Here is a 15,419-nt window from a genome sequence, read left to right on the forward strand (position 1 = left end):
GTGAGTGGCCTCGGCCCATCAGATTTAGAATGGAAAGCCGCGGATGATAAACTGAAAAGAACTCTTGACAACTTTTTCGTGAAGAATGTTAAATTAAGGCCTGATTCGTCCGGAAGTCATAACCAGGGTCTCAAGCATTGAGCGTGACAGTCACGTTTATCGGTCTTTTGTGACGCACTCCCGCCACACACCGTATTGTATTCATATATAATATGAATTTCTCTGGCGCGCCGCTATGGAAACGGCAGGAAATAAACACGACTCCCACGAATTAAATAAAGTTTTATTTATATAGCGCTAAATTACAACAAATATCGTCTCAAGTCACTTAAATAATATAGTCCAATTCAAGACGATTGGAGATAAATTCATTGTAATCATAAGCCAATGAAATCCAATTAATTAATTTAGAAATAATCCAATTCAATCATATAGAGCCAATTCAAAAACAACATCCCAGCTAAGGAAACCAACGGATTGCACCAAAACTTGTCTTCAGTCCAATCTCCCGTCCTGAGCATACATGAGGCGACTGTGGAGAGAAACGACTCCCTTTTAACAGGAACAAACCTCTGGCAGAACCAGACTCAGGAAGGGTGGCCACCTGCCTCGACCAGCTGGGGTTTGGTCTCTTCATGTTACATACTGCTCAATTGTTTTACTTTGCACAGCATTCCAGAGAGGAAAGGTGTGACAGATGAGGTCTCCCAGTAGTAGCAGCTTAACTATGGGATGTTTCAGGATTACCTGAGCCATCCCTAACTATAAGCTTTATCAAAAAGGAAAGTTTTAAACCAAATCTTAAAGTGGAAAGGGTGTCTGCTTCCCGGACATTTACTGGCAGCTTATTCCAGAAGAGAGGGGCCTGATAACTGAAGGCTCTGCCTCCCATTCTACTTTTAGAAACTCTACGAACAACAAGTAAACCTGCAGTTTGGGAGCGAAGTGCTCTGTTAGGAAAATATCTTACAATGAGATCTTTAAGATATGATGGAGCTCGGTCATTAAGAGCTTTATATGTGAGGAGAAGAATCTTAAATTCTATTCTGAATTTAACAGGGAGCCAATGAAGAGAAGCTAAAACTGGAGAAACATGATCTCTCCTATTAGTTCTCATCAGAACTCTGGCTGCAGCATTTTGGATCAGCTGGAGGCTTTTCAGAGAATATGTGGGACAGCCCAATAATAAGGAATTACAGTAGTCCAATCTTGAAGTAACAAATGCATGGACTAGTTTCTCTGCATCACCCTGAGACAGGATGTTCCTGATTTTAGCAATATTACGAAGGTGAAAGAAGGCAGTCCTATAAACCAGTTTTATATGTGCGTCAAATGATAAATTCTGGTCAAAAATAACTCCAAGGTTCCTCACTGTAGAACTAGAAGCCAAGGAAATACCATCTAGAGTAACTATATAACTAGACAGTTTCTCCCTGAAGCGCTCAGGTCCAAAGAGAACAACTTCAGTTTTGTCTGAATTTAAAAGCAGACAGTTCTGAGTCATCCAGGTCTTTATGTCTTTAAGACAGGCTTGTAGTCTGACCAACCTGTTGGTTTCATCTGGTTTCATAGATAAGTACAGCTGAGTATCATCAGCATAACAATGGAAATTTATGCCATGCTGTCTGATAATGTTACCTAGTGGAAGCATGTATAAAGTAAAAAGAATCGGTCCAAGCACAGAACCCTGAGGAACTCCATGACTTACTCCAACGTGTGAGGAAGATTCTTCATTTACAAGAACAAACTGGAATCTATCAGATAAATATGACTTAAACCAGCCTAATGCAGTTCCTTTAATCCCAATAACATGTTCAAGTCTCTGTAACAGAATGCTGTGATCGATCGTATCAAATGCAGCACTGAGATCCAACAGGACAAGCACAGAAACAAGTCCGCTATCAGAAGCTAACAGGAGATCATTGGTAACTTTCACCAGTGCCGTTTCTGTGCTATGATGCACTCTGAATCCTGACTGAAACTCTTCAAACAGATTATTTCTATGTAAATGATCACTAAGTTGAACTGCAACTATTTTTTCAAGAACTTTGGACAAAAAAGGGAGATTGGATATAGGTCGATAATTAGCCAACACTTCTGAATCAAGAGTAGGTTTTTTAAGTAAAGGTTTAATTACAGCAACCTTAAAAGTCTGAGGTACATATCCTATCAACAAAGACCGATTGATCAAATCCAATATGGAAGTGTCAATTAAGGGGAAAACCTCCTTGAACAGTCTGGTTGGGATTGGGTCTAACATACAAGTTGATGGTTTAGAAGAGACTATTGCTGTTGTTAGCTCAGAAAGATGAACTGGACAGAAGCTGTCTAAATACAATTCAGGTTCGAAAGATACTTCTAAAGCTGCTCTACTTGTTGATACATCAGTGATAATAATGGGAAGGATTCCATTAATCTTCTCTCTGATAGAAACAATTTTATTGATGAAGAATCTCATGAAATCATCACTGCTGAGAGTTAAAGGAATACGTGACTCAACAGAGCTCGGACTCTTTGTCAGCCTGGCAACAGTGCTGAAAAGAAACCTGGGATTATTCTTATTCTCTTCTATCAATAATGAATAATAAGCAGTTCTAGCTTTACGAAGTGCTTTCTTATACGTTATTAAACTATCTTTCCAGACTAATTGAGACTCTTCTAAATTAGAGGAACGCCACTGTCTCTCCAGCTTTCTTGCACTCTGCTTTAACACACGCAGCTGTGAATTATACCAAGGAGCCAACCTCTTCTGACTGATTACCTTCCTTTTCAGAGGGGCAACATTGTCCAGTGTTGTACGCATTGAAGCTATAGTGCTGTCAACAAGAGAGTCAAGTTCTACTGGAGTAAAATTTAGATAGCCGTCCTCTGTCATATCAGCACATGGCAGTGAAGAAAAGGATGATGAAATCAACTCTTTAAATCTGGTTACAGCATTCTCTGACAGACAGAAACCGTGTAGTCAAGTAATGTAAATTCAAAAGTTATTAAAAAATGGTCAGACAAGACAGGGTTATGAGGGAACACTGTTAACTGTTCACTGTTCACTCTCAATTGTATGTACTGACAGTTGCAGACAGTCCATCAGTCGGAGGACCAGGACCAGAATGGAGCGGCAGAACCAGGATCCAAACACCTCCACTAAGAACAGAGCTGGTTCATCCTCTGGTTCCACCGGGCTTCAGGTTAGTGTGGAGGACATTAAAGACACGAGGACGAGTGTCGAGGCTCTGTGTATCGTCCGCTTGTTCTGCTTTTACTTCAAATGTGGAAAAAGTGTCAACAAAGTATTTCCTGGTTTCATCTCCTCTCTCTGATACAGATTTTGCTTAGACTGAAAATATGCTGCAGGCTGAATGATCTGCTAGAAGAAACTCAGTGGCCAGATTGTTGTGGTGGGACATTTTCTGGCTCTCAGTCTTCAGATTTGAGAGGTTCAGGAGCTTATATTCATTGTTTGTGTTTAAAGTCTCTGGATTACATGAATTAAACCTGGTGGTGGTAATACTTCTGGGTCTTTAATGGTTAGATGACAGGTTTGTAGATCTCTCTACCTCAGGGTAAAGAGTTGTTTTAGAGCGAAACAAAGGTTGAGTTAAAACTGTTTCCCTGATAGCTGTTGAGCTCAATGGCTGCAGACCTCTGGGTTGTAAGCTGGAACAAAGGGATAGTGTAATGAATGTCATGTATTACCACCACTGTTACTTTTATTTGTTTAAACCAGTGATCATCAACCTTTTTCAGTCCAACCTCTACATGGTGTTTAACTGAACAACTTGGACAAGACTGTGCTTCATTCTATCATTTTCAGAATTTCATCATGACAAAAAATAATTAGTGAAAGAGCAAAAAGCAAGAGTTTACTGCTTAAAAACCTGAACGTGTGTAGAACACATCAGAGCACAGTGTTGACAGCTGAGGGCACTTATAAACACACTCTCAGCATCTCAACACGTTTGATCTGAGATATTGAGACCTGTGGCTCGGTCTATATACGTCCAGTTAGAATATGTTGGTTAGCTTAGAGAAATCTTTCGTGTGAACTTCAAAAGGATCTAATCCTTCTTTCTCTCTGTCATTGCAGAAACATATAGCCCAAGAGGGCTCCAGATGTCACTCTTGTAAACACTGTGGGAAAGTTTTCAAAAGATCATCACATCTGAGGTATCATCAGAGGCTTCACAATGGAAAGAAACCATATAGCTGTGGTCAGTGTGGGGCAGCTTTCACTACATCTTCCAATCTTAAGAAACACCAACGTATTCACACAGGAGAGAAACCTTACAGCTGTAGTCAGTGTGGAGCAGCATTCACAACATCTTCCTCTCTTAAGATACACCAACGTATTCACACAGGAGAGAAACCATACAGCTGTGGTCAGTGTGGAGCAGCTTTCACTACATCTTCCGATCTTAAGAAACACCAACGTATTCACACAGGAGAGAAACCATACAGCTGTGGTCAGTGTGGAGCAGGTTTTGCTCGATTAACCAGTCTAAAGGCACACCAACGTATTCACACAGGAGAGAAACCATACAGCTGTAGTCAGTGTGGAGCAGCTTTCGCTACATATTTCGAGCTTAAGACACACCAACGTATTCACACAGGAGAGAAACCATACAGCTGTAGTCAGTGTGAAGCAGCATTCACAACATCTTCCTATCTTAAGATACACCAACGTATTCACACAGGAGAGAAACCTTACAGCTGTGGTCAGTGTGGAGCAGGTTTTGCTCGATTAACCAGTCTAAAGACACACCAACGTATTCACACAGGAGAGAAACCTTACAACTGTGGTCAGTGTGGGGCAGCTTTCACTACATCATCCGATTTTAAGACTCACCAACGTATTCACACAGGAGAGAAACCTTACAACTGTGGTCAGTGTGGCGCAGCATTCACTACATCTTCCAATCTTAAGAAACACCAACGTAGTCACACAGGAGAGAAACCTTACAGCTGTGGTCAGTGTGGATCAGCTTTCACTACATCTTCCGATCTTAAAACACACCAACGTATTCACACAGGACAGAAACCTTACAGCTGTAGTCAGTGTGGAGCAGCATTCACAACATCTTCCTCTCTTAAGATACACCAACGTATTCACACAGGAGAGAAACCATATAGCTGTGGTCAGTGTGGAGCAGCTTTCACTACATCTTCCAATCTTAAGATACACCAACGTATTCACACAGGACAGAAATCTTACAGCTGTAGTCAGTGTGGAGCAGCATTCACAACATCTTCCTATCTAAAGACACACCAATGTATTCACACAGGAGAGAAACCTTACAACTGTGGTCAATGTGGAGCAGCATTCACTGAATCATCCAATCTTAAGAAACACCAACGTATTCACACAGTAGAGAAACCTTACAGCTGTGGTTAGTGTGGGGCAGCTTTCACTCAATTATCTCACCTATAGACTCACCAACGTATTCACACTGCGGATAAATTATTGGTTTAAATCAACAATATATTTTACGGCAGATAAGAAAACATTCACCTGGGAGCAGCAACAGGAACTACCAATCAGAAGAATTTCCCTTGTTCAGATTAAAAATCTTCTTTGTGGATTACCACCTTCTCTTGTCAGGACTTTTGTTCTGAATGTTCTGTGGGTAGCACAGGTTTGAAGAATCATTGAAAGTGCTTTATAAATTTGTTGGGATAGTTGGGAACTATGGACAGATCTCCCACCGTTCAAGATAAATATGGCATCAGTTCTGAGTTGATAGACAGAACAATATCAGTGCCTTGAGATGACATTGTTTTAATTTGGCGCTATATGAATAAAATTGAATTGAAAATGCAATCTTTTTTAAAGTACATACACGTTTTATTGTATTATACTGAACATATATGTTTTGTTTAAAGTTAAAATTCACAAAGTAGCTGTGCACCAGCCGTGGGTATGTTTGTAAACATACAACATCTTTAGAAGCAATATATCATTTCAGTTTGATGTAAAGTCTAGCTTTACACTTGTTTGTATTTCATTGTTCTGCATTTTATTAAAGGTGTCAGATGTGTAGATGTCAACATTTCTCATGCGTTTCATCTTCTTGCTACAGAGAGGGGCGGCTATAGCTCAGGATACATGTCCCCAGGATACATGTCGAAGCGTCCTTGGGCAAGACACTGAACCCCACGTTGCTCCCCCAGTGTATCATTGGGGGTATGAACGTGTGTGAATGCTTAGAAAGCACGTAGTTATGTGTATCTTAAGACGTGCTGTATGAGTGTGTGTGAGTGGGGTGAATGTGGCATGTATTGAAGCGCTTTGAGTGGTCAGTTAGACTAGAAAAGCGCTATACAAGTCCATTTACCATTTTACCGTCTCTTCGCTTTCTCTGATATGTACAAGTCCATTTACCATATTTAAAAAAAAAATTGTGTTTGGTTCTAATCTTTGTGCTAATCTTTCCCAAAGACTAAGAAATTTTTAACGCAGTCTGAAAAAGGTTTGGAGTTGTTCCCTGTACTTTCCAGACAGCTGTTTGATTGTCATGACTAAAGCTGAAAGTTAAGGCTGTTCCAACACTAAAAGGGCACGAGGCTCAACTTCAAACTGTGAAACTATGTCAAATGTCTGTTGTGTTGGTGTCAAGAAAATTCTCTCAAAATGAGGCTCAGAGTCGCTGGAGACAATACCAAACATTTATTCTCACAGCAAGGAGTCTGCATGACATATCAAGAAGCTGACACAGATTTGTCTGAGTTAAAAAAAACAAAAAACAATGATGCTATCGCTATTTAGTTTCCACTTTGTTTATTCTGTACATTTCTGTATATAACTGCTGAGCCTGAGTGAGATGGAGATTTCAATTTCCCAGAGGCAATCTCCCAAAGGGATTAATGAAGTCATCCATCCATCCTACGAGATCACTGGCCACACAAGGTTATGCGACATTCAGTCAAACAAGGATTAGACAGAAGTTGAAATAAGATAGATAAGAGGACTTTCAGTACACAGTGTCTCTTGATCCTGCAGCATCTCACACGTGGTACTTCCTTTTTGTCATAATATAACTTCATGATTTTTTTTAACATATCTCTCCTGTTTATAATAGAAAAGAAGGTGTAAATTCACAGTAGAGTCATATATACACATGCATTTTTTTGTATATCTTCTATGTCATTGTCATTGTTAAACAGTTTGTTATGTTGACCTCTGTTTGTTCTTGGCTCTCAGTCTCCATGTTGCTGATCCTGGATCTGCTGAGATGTCCCAGGTCATTGTTGGCTTTGATCCTAATACATTTATTTTTGTCCTGAGAAAGAAGAAGTTCCAAAAAGAGAAACAGGGACTGCTTTTGAATTTGACATAGCCTATATCATGTCAACGTTCATTTGGGTCTGCCGTTTTTCATTTAGTTTCAGACTTGTTATTGGATTCAAATGTTGATGAGTTTCTGTGACAGATAGGCTCCAGTCCCCCTGAAACCATGTAAAGCAAATGGAAGGATGGATAGTTTGTGGCACCTTTATTCATTCATTCCACGTCGGTATTGAAATATTTTTGTTCCATTCATTGTAAAGTTATCCTGAAGATAGCAGGCAGGATTTGAACCAGCTCTTGCACCACTGGCAAGTTATGGTCTCTGTGAGGGGGTGAGCTGGTTCGTTGCGCAATTATTGATGAATGTAATTGGCAGATTGTCTATGATCAATATTATGTGTAATTGTACCTTATTTATTGATTGTTTAACAGAAAATGGGTATTTTGAGTCTCACACTATAACAAATATGATAGCACCTCAATGAATTCTCTATAATGAATTAGTTTTCTAAAGAGTTTCATAAAAACTGTCTGTCCTTCCAGAAACTTACATTCCACAGCTTTGAATAAGGTATTTGATATGATACCTTTTTAATCCACCTGGGAATATGACAGTCTATCATAATTATGATTGTATGAGCACAGTGGTCGATCCTGTAACACCTATTGTTCAATCTGTACATGCTCCCATCAGGCCAGCTAATACGCAGCTATAATATGTCCTACCACAACTATGCAGATGACACTCAGACCTACGTGTCACTGACGGCAGAAGAACACGGGCCTGTAGATACATTGTGTCACTGCATCGAACAGATCAGTGTGTGGATGCAAAATAATTTTCTCCAGACAAAACTGAAATCATTGTCTGTGGCCCACAGAAACAAAGAGAAGGTGTTATCGGTCACCTTGAGACTCTTAACAGCCACATTAAATCAATAACATCAGCAGCTTTTTACCATCTAAAAAACATGGCCAGAATCAAAGGAATAGTGTCTAAACCAGACTTAGAAAGACTAATCCATGCATTTGTCTCCAGCAGGCTGGACTACTGGAACAGCCTGCTCACTGGGCCCTAAACAGGCTGTAAGACAGCTGCAGTACATCCAGAACGCTGCTGCTCGAGTCCTGACTAGAACCAGGAAATACAACCATATTAGTCCAGTGCTTAGGTCTCTGCTCTGGCTTCCTGTCGCTCAGAGAATAGACTTTAAAACAGCTCTACTCCTGTACATCTCTGACATGTTAGAGCCATATGAACCAACTTGAACTCTGAGAACCTCAGGGAGGGGTTTCCTGCTGGTGCCCAGAGTCAGGACTAAACAAGGTGAGGCTGCGTTTTAGTTTTATGCTCCTAAAATCTGGAACAGTCTTCCAGAAGATATGAGACAGGTCTCAACTCTGACTATGTTTAAATCCAGGCTGAAAACAGTTCTATTTAGCTGTGTATATGACTCTCTTCACTTTTCATTCAATTTATTAATGATTATTTTTTGTTTTATGGAATTATTTTATTTGCCTTCTTGTGATTTTATGTAGCTGTAAAGCACTTTAAATTGCCTTGTGTACAAATTGTGCTCTACAAATAAACTTGCCTTGCCACATGAAACACAATCGATGTCATTTATTCACTTGCTACTGTACTGTTTGCTACCAACAATCAATAAAGTATAATTAATTTGATTTAAAGCATATTTGTGAGAGTGATCTTTTTTTTCAATGCCATTTATGCTTTTTACAGAACAATTGATATATTTAAGGATGGTTGAAGGCTGGTTAAAAGTAGTTCAATATTTCTGAAGCCGATTCTTATCTGTTTACATGTCCAAAATGATGTAATATTGTTTTACATGCGCTTAGTTGGAAAAAGTTGGAGAGCAAACTCCAACAAAACAACATGAGGAAGGTGTAGAGTGGTCTGAGAACCATCGGTGGCCATGAACAAAAGAGTGGCCAGGGAATGGAAGGAGGCCACTGAGTTAAACTTGTTCTTTAACCCCTCTAACTCCTGATCCCTTACCATCTACCTCAACCTTATCTTACCTAATGTCTGCATCTGTGGTCCAAATGTTCAACAATCACAAAATCATTGAATGATATTACAGAACTCATGCTTATAGCAGCAGTTTTATTGATCAAAGTGCATGAAATTGGGAACTTTAAAATAAACTACAGTGTAATACAAAGTGTCATTAAACCTGGCTAAGAAGGAAAATTCAAACATTTTATTATACTAAGCTGCTGACATCAAAGCACTACAATTTAAAACTTGATTTAAATCTTTGTGTATAAAATTCAAAAACGATTTCAATCAACTGAAGTGAACCACAACACAGCAGTAAGTCAAATAGGATATTTTACACAGCAACATGAAAAAATCACGTTTATAAAAATATAAAACTATTTACAATTACTATGTACATATCATTTCTATATGTACAGTGAGTTATTACAGAATATTTACAGATTGTTAAGGCATATTTACATCTCAGTCCTCCAACTTGTCTACAGCAGAGGTGAAGTCTTCATAGCATAAACTCTGTTGTTCAGACCTTTTGATGAGGACATCATCTTTACGGGGCAGAATGTCTTTCTCTTGTATCTTCTGTGTCCCTGTGTTGGTTGGGCACAGAGTGTACAGACTGGAATATTTTGCACCCTTGACAATTTGGTTCCAACTTCTAATGGATGCCCCTGGTGTTTGCACTTGTAGTGCGTAGCTCTCGCCGAGGCTAAATGAGCGCCAGTGCTGGGCAACGTGCCGGTGGTGTGTGTAGCAGGCGGTGTGGACGCAGTCGGAGGAGCTGTTGCAGGCGTATCGGCCGGCTTAGGGATCACCTGACGGGCAGCCATTGTGGTCTGTGTGGAGGGGCCTGCAATCGCAGAGGGAGCTGCTGATACAGAAGGGCAGGGCAAAGGGCTGGTGATAGCACAGGTGATGGGAAGGACTGATGTAGAGGGACCAGCTATCACAGGGGTCACCAGAATGGCAGGTGATATGGGTCGTAAAGAGCGTCCTGCAGTCTTAAGGGCTGCTGTAGATGCAGACAGGAACGGTACAGGCCTGGTGATGGTCGAGGTGGAGGGGGTTTTTCTTATTAGCTGTGGCACTTTTAGGTGCGGCCGGGAGACGCGCATCGTTATGTCCGACCTTCCCTTCAAAACCTTTGTCCCGGCAGTGCTTGGTGTGGGCACATATTTCATCAGCTGGTAGTCTGGTGGAGGGAGGACTGTAGGCTGATGAGGGGCAGGAGGAAGGTCTGTTGATGAGATGGAGGTGATCTTTGTGATGGTGGATGGTTGTATTGTTGCCTTCATGTTGACAAGCCGCTCTTGGTGTTGGATTAAGTCCCGCACGGTCTTGACGTTTATTTTAGGTAGGGGAATGCCAGCTTTGCAGAGAACAGGGTCATCCACTAAAATCCGGTGCTGGACCCGCTCGTATGCCTCCAGGATGGTCGTCTTCTCCGGACTGGTGCGTGACCCATGAGGACAATGCAGCCACAAAAGTTTCACCAGTGTGTACATTAGCCTGTTGTGCTGAGCACTTATGTTTTGTTGTGCTGGTGCGTAGCGTTTGGCCATCTTTACTTTCTGTATCACAGCAGCATCAACAAGGTCGTCTCTTTTAGTGCGGCAGTACAGAGTGTTGCCCCAGTGTGTCGTGTACACTTGATTGAACTGCTGAGGCTGCTTGTCGTGCTCCTCCACGGCATTCCAGGCTTCCAGGATATTGTTCCTCTGCTCGGTGGTGAGTGACAGCTTGTCCTCTGTCAGGCCAATGTCCAAAAGAAGAGAGCAGAACTTTTCCAGCTGCTGAAAGCCAGGAAGAGGAGTTGGACTGCAGACATCCTCCTGTGCAAACAGTGACACGCAAATGTTATGCCTGTCTAGTCTTATTTGCTTTTCATCTGCTTCTGTCTCTTGTGACTGCAAGTTTTTTAGATTTTGTAACGTTATGTTGACTTTGCACACGACCACATTCACTTGTTAAGCTTTTTCCTCAGTGATTGTTTCCTTCTTCTACACAAGCTTTAAATACTTTGCTACTGTTTTCACTGTTGTTTTAATGTCTAATTTAACTCCTGGCAAAGTGGCAACATTTGAAAACTCGTCTAACACTGGCTCATACGTAGCAGTTGAACGACTTTAACTCCTGGAATAAAATGTACATCCACATCAACAAACAAACAGCTACTCACAAAGACTAGAAGGTGAACACTAGCCATTTCACTGCTGGAGAGCCGGATGTGGCGCAGCACAGCACTCAGCGCATTGTCACAGGTCTCCACCTCACTCTCGTAAGCCTCGTCTGGCACATCTGGATCATGCTGCCCAGGCTGAAGCACCTCCTCCTCTGGATCCGGCCCATCGTTCACGATGTCTGCGAGAGAAAAAGGGCCCGATTCTCCTGTACTCTGACTAAACAGGTATTCCAACCCGAGCAGCTCATTAGAGGGGACATCAGCGGGAGCCTGGAAGTTTCCCTCCACAGTCTCTCCGAACAGCTGCAGACAGCGGGTGTTGAGGCGGTCGATAAGCGGTGCAGAGTAGATTCTGTGGTGCCGTCCTTTTCCCCCAAACACTGCATCAGAGCGGCGGTCAGAATTCCACCGTGCAATGCCACTTATCAGATAGACCTGATAGGGCCGGGCTGCGCAGTGGGGACCTGAACATCCCAATAAAACACATGAGATGACTCACAGTGACACGTGTGACATTTTATAAATATCCACACTACACCTGTGTACCTGGGAGCATGTTGGGCAAAGTTTTGTGGAATCCTTCCAGGCTGTTGTTGCCACGCAGACATTTGTAGTAGGGCACATCCACTTTGTTGATGGTCGTTGTACGCGCCACCCTATACATGTAGATGTCTGGAGGATCCTGGATGCACTCCAGGTGTCGCCGCCCACATCTCATCAATGGCCGCTGCAAATACAAATGACGTACAGACACACAAACCGATTGTTGTGTAGACTTTTTTATGCCACACAACTAGTATTAATGTTGTAAGTTTTAGTGTCAGGTCTTTATACCAGGTGTCTTGAAGAGGCTGACTCCACTCTCATCCAGCCCCGCGGGGCCTTTCAGTTCCTCAATGGCCAGGTTGATGAGCCTAAACGTTTCCTGCGCCCCTTGTGTGACCCGTCGCACGTCATGTTTCAGCTGCTCCCTGGAAATAAAAAGGCGGATGACGTCCTCATCTGTCACAGCCTTCAGAGCTGTCAGGTCCTTGGCTCTGACAGCCTTGATGAGGAGCTCCATGTCTGCTCGGCTGTACGCCAGCACCACCCCAGCAAGTGCAGACTTGAACACTGCGTACTTGGAGTGAGACTCTGCATCGAAACGGTGAATCCAGTGAAAGATGTGCAGACGCACAACCATTCCACTGTCCACCCAAGACTGGAACAAAGTCTCCACAGCTGTTGGGCCCTGTGCACGGCAACACCCACGGTCCACATACATGATGCTGGGGACAGGTTGATTGGCCAGCCGAAACCTCTCCATTACTCCACGGCACATAGGTCCCAGCTTCTCTGTGGACTCCTCACAGGTCAGCACAAAAGTCCCTATCTGGGAGTACTCATTTCCAATGCTGGTGAACCTGAGCCGTGACCCTCACCAGACAGCTTCTTCACTACCTAAAAAACATTTGGAGTTTGGATCCCAACTTAGTTGCTTGTTCTTCTATAATTTAAATGTGCATGACAATATGTTTATAATAGGAAATATGTTCTGTATGCCACAATCTATGATTGCGTTTTGATTTACATACTTTCTTGGTGGAATCCATCTTTAGCACAGTGCCAAAAGTGGAGAGGATCTGGCTCCTGCAGTCCTGCACGTTGTCGGCCTCTGCCAGCAGGAAGGCGTGGCGCAGGAGCTGTGCACACCAGAGATCTCTTGGAGGAGGCGGAGCCTGAAATGTGTGACCTACTGCAGAAACAATCCCTCCAGGTTTCACTAAGCTCATAAGGAGTGTGGTGTACAGGTCTTTGCACTGAAGGTGCTTCTCTGTGTGGTTTTCCTGTATCTGACGCCACACCTGGACCATAGTGTTCCCTCAGAAGACGCACAACATTCTTGTCCACACCACGCCTGTTAGTGGAGGAAAAATTGGTAACTTTAGGTTGGTTCGAATAACTTCTTTAAAGACACATGCACACACGATGCTGAGTGAACTCAGGCAGGGAACACAGCTTGATGTGCCTCGCTCAGTTGTGTTATAATAACAGGATCCCATGCAAGCCACCGACCTAATGTGCCACCTTCTCCACCCCTGGCTCTTTGTGCAAGGCCCACAGCACAGGACCTCTGTCAGCATCGTGTACCAGTTGGATACGTCACAAATGTGCCGTACCTGGAGTACAGATCAGCGAACAATATATAATAACAATAATGATGATAACATATAACAATATATAATCAAATCCAGATGATTTTCAAGGAACTTTTCCTTTTACATGTTTAGATACAATGTAATCATTATTCAACCATGATGCTTTTACTCTAACACAGCTGAATTGAGTTATACCCGGTGGTGGTAGCCAGACTTGTACAGGTACACATTATGACCCTTTCCAACACACTCATCGCCACGAGGACACTTCAGGGAAGATCTCCAGACTCCTACAGGGCGCCACACAAAGACACGGCTGTGGAAAAACAGGTGTGGTACAGGCAGAGCACCTCCGACGAAGCCTGGAGGTTCTGGAGGGGAAAACCACATGCGGTCTGACTTCATCACCCTTCGCCTCTTGAGCACACCAGTGATGTCCTTGTAGATTTGAACGGCAGTGAAGAGACCTCTCTCTGTGTCCTCCTTTAGCCATGAGATGTCAGCTGCTGGAATGCCATTTGGGTTTTCCCAAAGACGTACCCAGCCCTCTAACTCCACCTGTAACACGCACAAAACGTACAAAGCAAAGTTGTTTTTATTATTTGCAACATGCAATGATACACATGGAGCACAGTTTAAAGAAGCGTCTCACACTTATGTTTGCGGTGGACTCTGGCAGCTTGGGTGGTGCGGTGGACTCTGGCAGCTTGGGTGGTGCGGTGGACTCTGGCTGCTTGGATGGTGCGGTGGACTCAGGCAGCTTGGGTGGTGCGGTGGACTCAGGCAGCTTGGGTGGTGCGGTGGACTCTGGCTGCTTGGATGGTGCGGTGGACTCTGGCAGCTTGGGTGGTGCGGTGGACTCTGGCAGCTTGGGTGGTGCGGTGGACTCTGGCAGCTAGGGTGGTGCGGTGGACTCAGGCTGCTACACTAAACACTCAACACTTAGTTGATGAAATACCACCTATTTGAGTATTTGTTATTTTCTGTGTAATTCTAACCCTTCTCTTTCTGAACACTTACTTTCTCCTTCTCATAAATATACTTTCTGAACCTCTTCATCGTCACACTTGTGATGTGGGTCACCGGTGTGTTCAACCACCTCCTCACTGAGCTGTAGGCCTTCTGTGCTCTGTCTCTCTCGCTGTCAGTGAACTGCTCTGGCTTTTTCTTTAATCTTCCATGCTGACTGTAGAGCTCCCACATCTCCTGAAAGCTGCTGTCCTCGAAGCCTTTCTGACCATAGATGCACCTGTCGATGTTTGCCTCAAGGACAATGGAGACTTGTGGGAAGCTCTCTGCATACTCAGCGAGGAAGTCTTTCACCCACTGGTTCACTGCCTCTCCTCTCTTTTGTGTGTTTGAATTCTCTACCCTGTGCTTGTCAATTATGCTGGAATGATATATATTACCTTAATTCAAACAAGGATCATTTATATCATCAGACTGTGACAAACAGATTAGTAATTGAACCAAGAATGAAACAGATGTGTAAACATGCCACCAAATTTGTCTTAAATTTAAAATGCTGACTACTTCATGTAGCCCACATCATTTGCCACAAGCCAGTGGAACGGTGCATTTTTGTATTGACCAAACGGCACTGGCAGCTTTCCCAGGCACTGCTGACGGGATGGAGCAGTGACACCCTCCGCCTGAAGGAGCTTTTCTGCGTGGGCCAGGGCAGTGGCTTGATTCAGCAGCTCCGGGGGAGGCGAGGGGAAGACCAGCCTTTTATCCCGATAAAGACGGGCCTCTTTGCTCGCCATCAGAATGGCCTGTTGCCGATTTTCAGGA

Source organism: Leuresthes tenuis, unplaced genomic scaffold (genome assembly GCF_036924035.1).
Source record: "Leuresthes tenuis unplaced genomic scaffold, fLeuTen1.0.hap1 SCAF_1, whole genome shotgun sequence".
Lineage (NCBI taxonomy): Eukaryota > Metazoa > Chordata > Actinopteri > Atheriniformes > Atherinopsidae > Leuresthes > Leuresthes tenuis.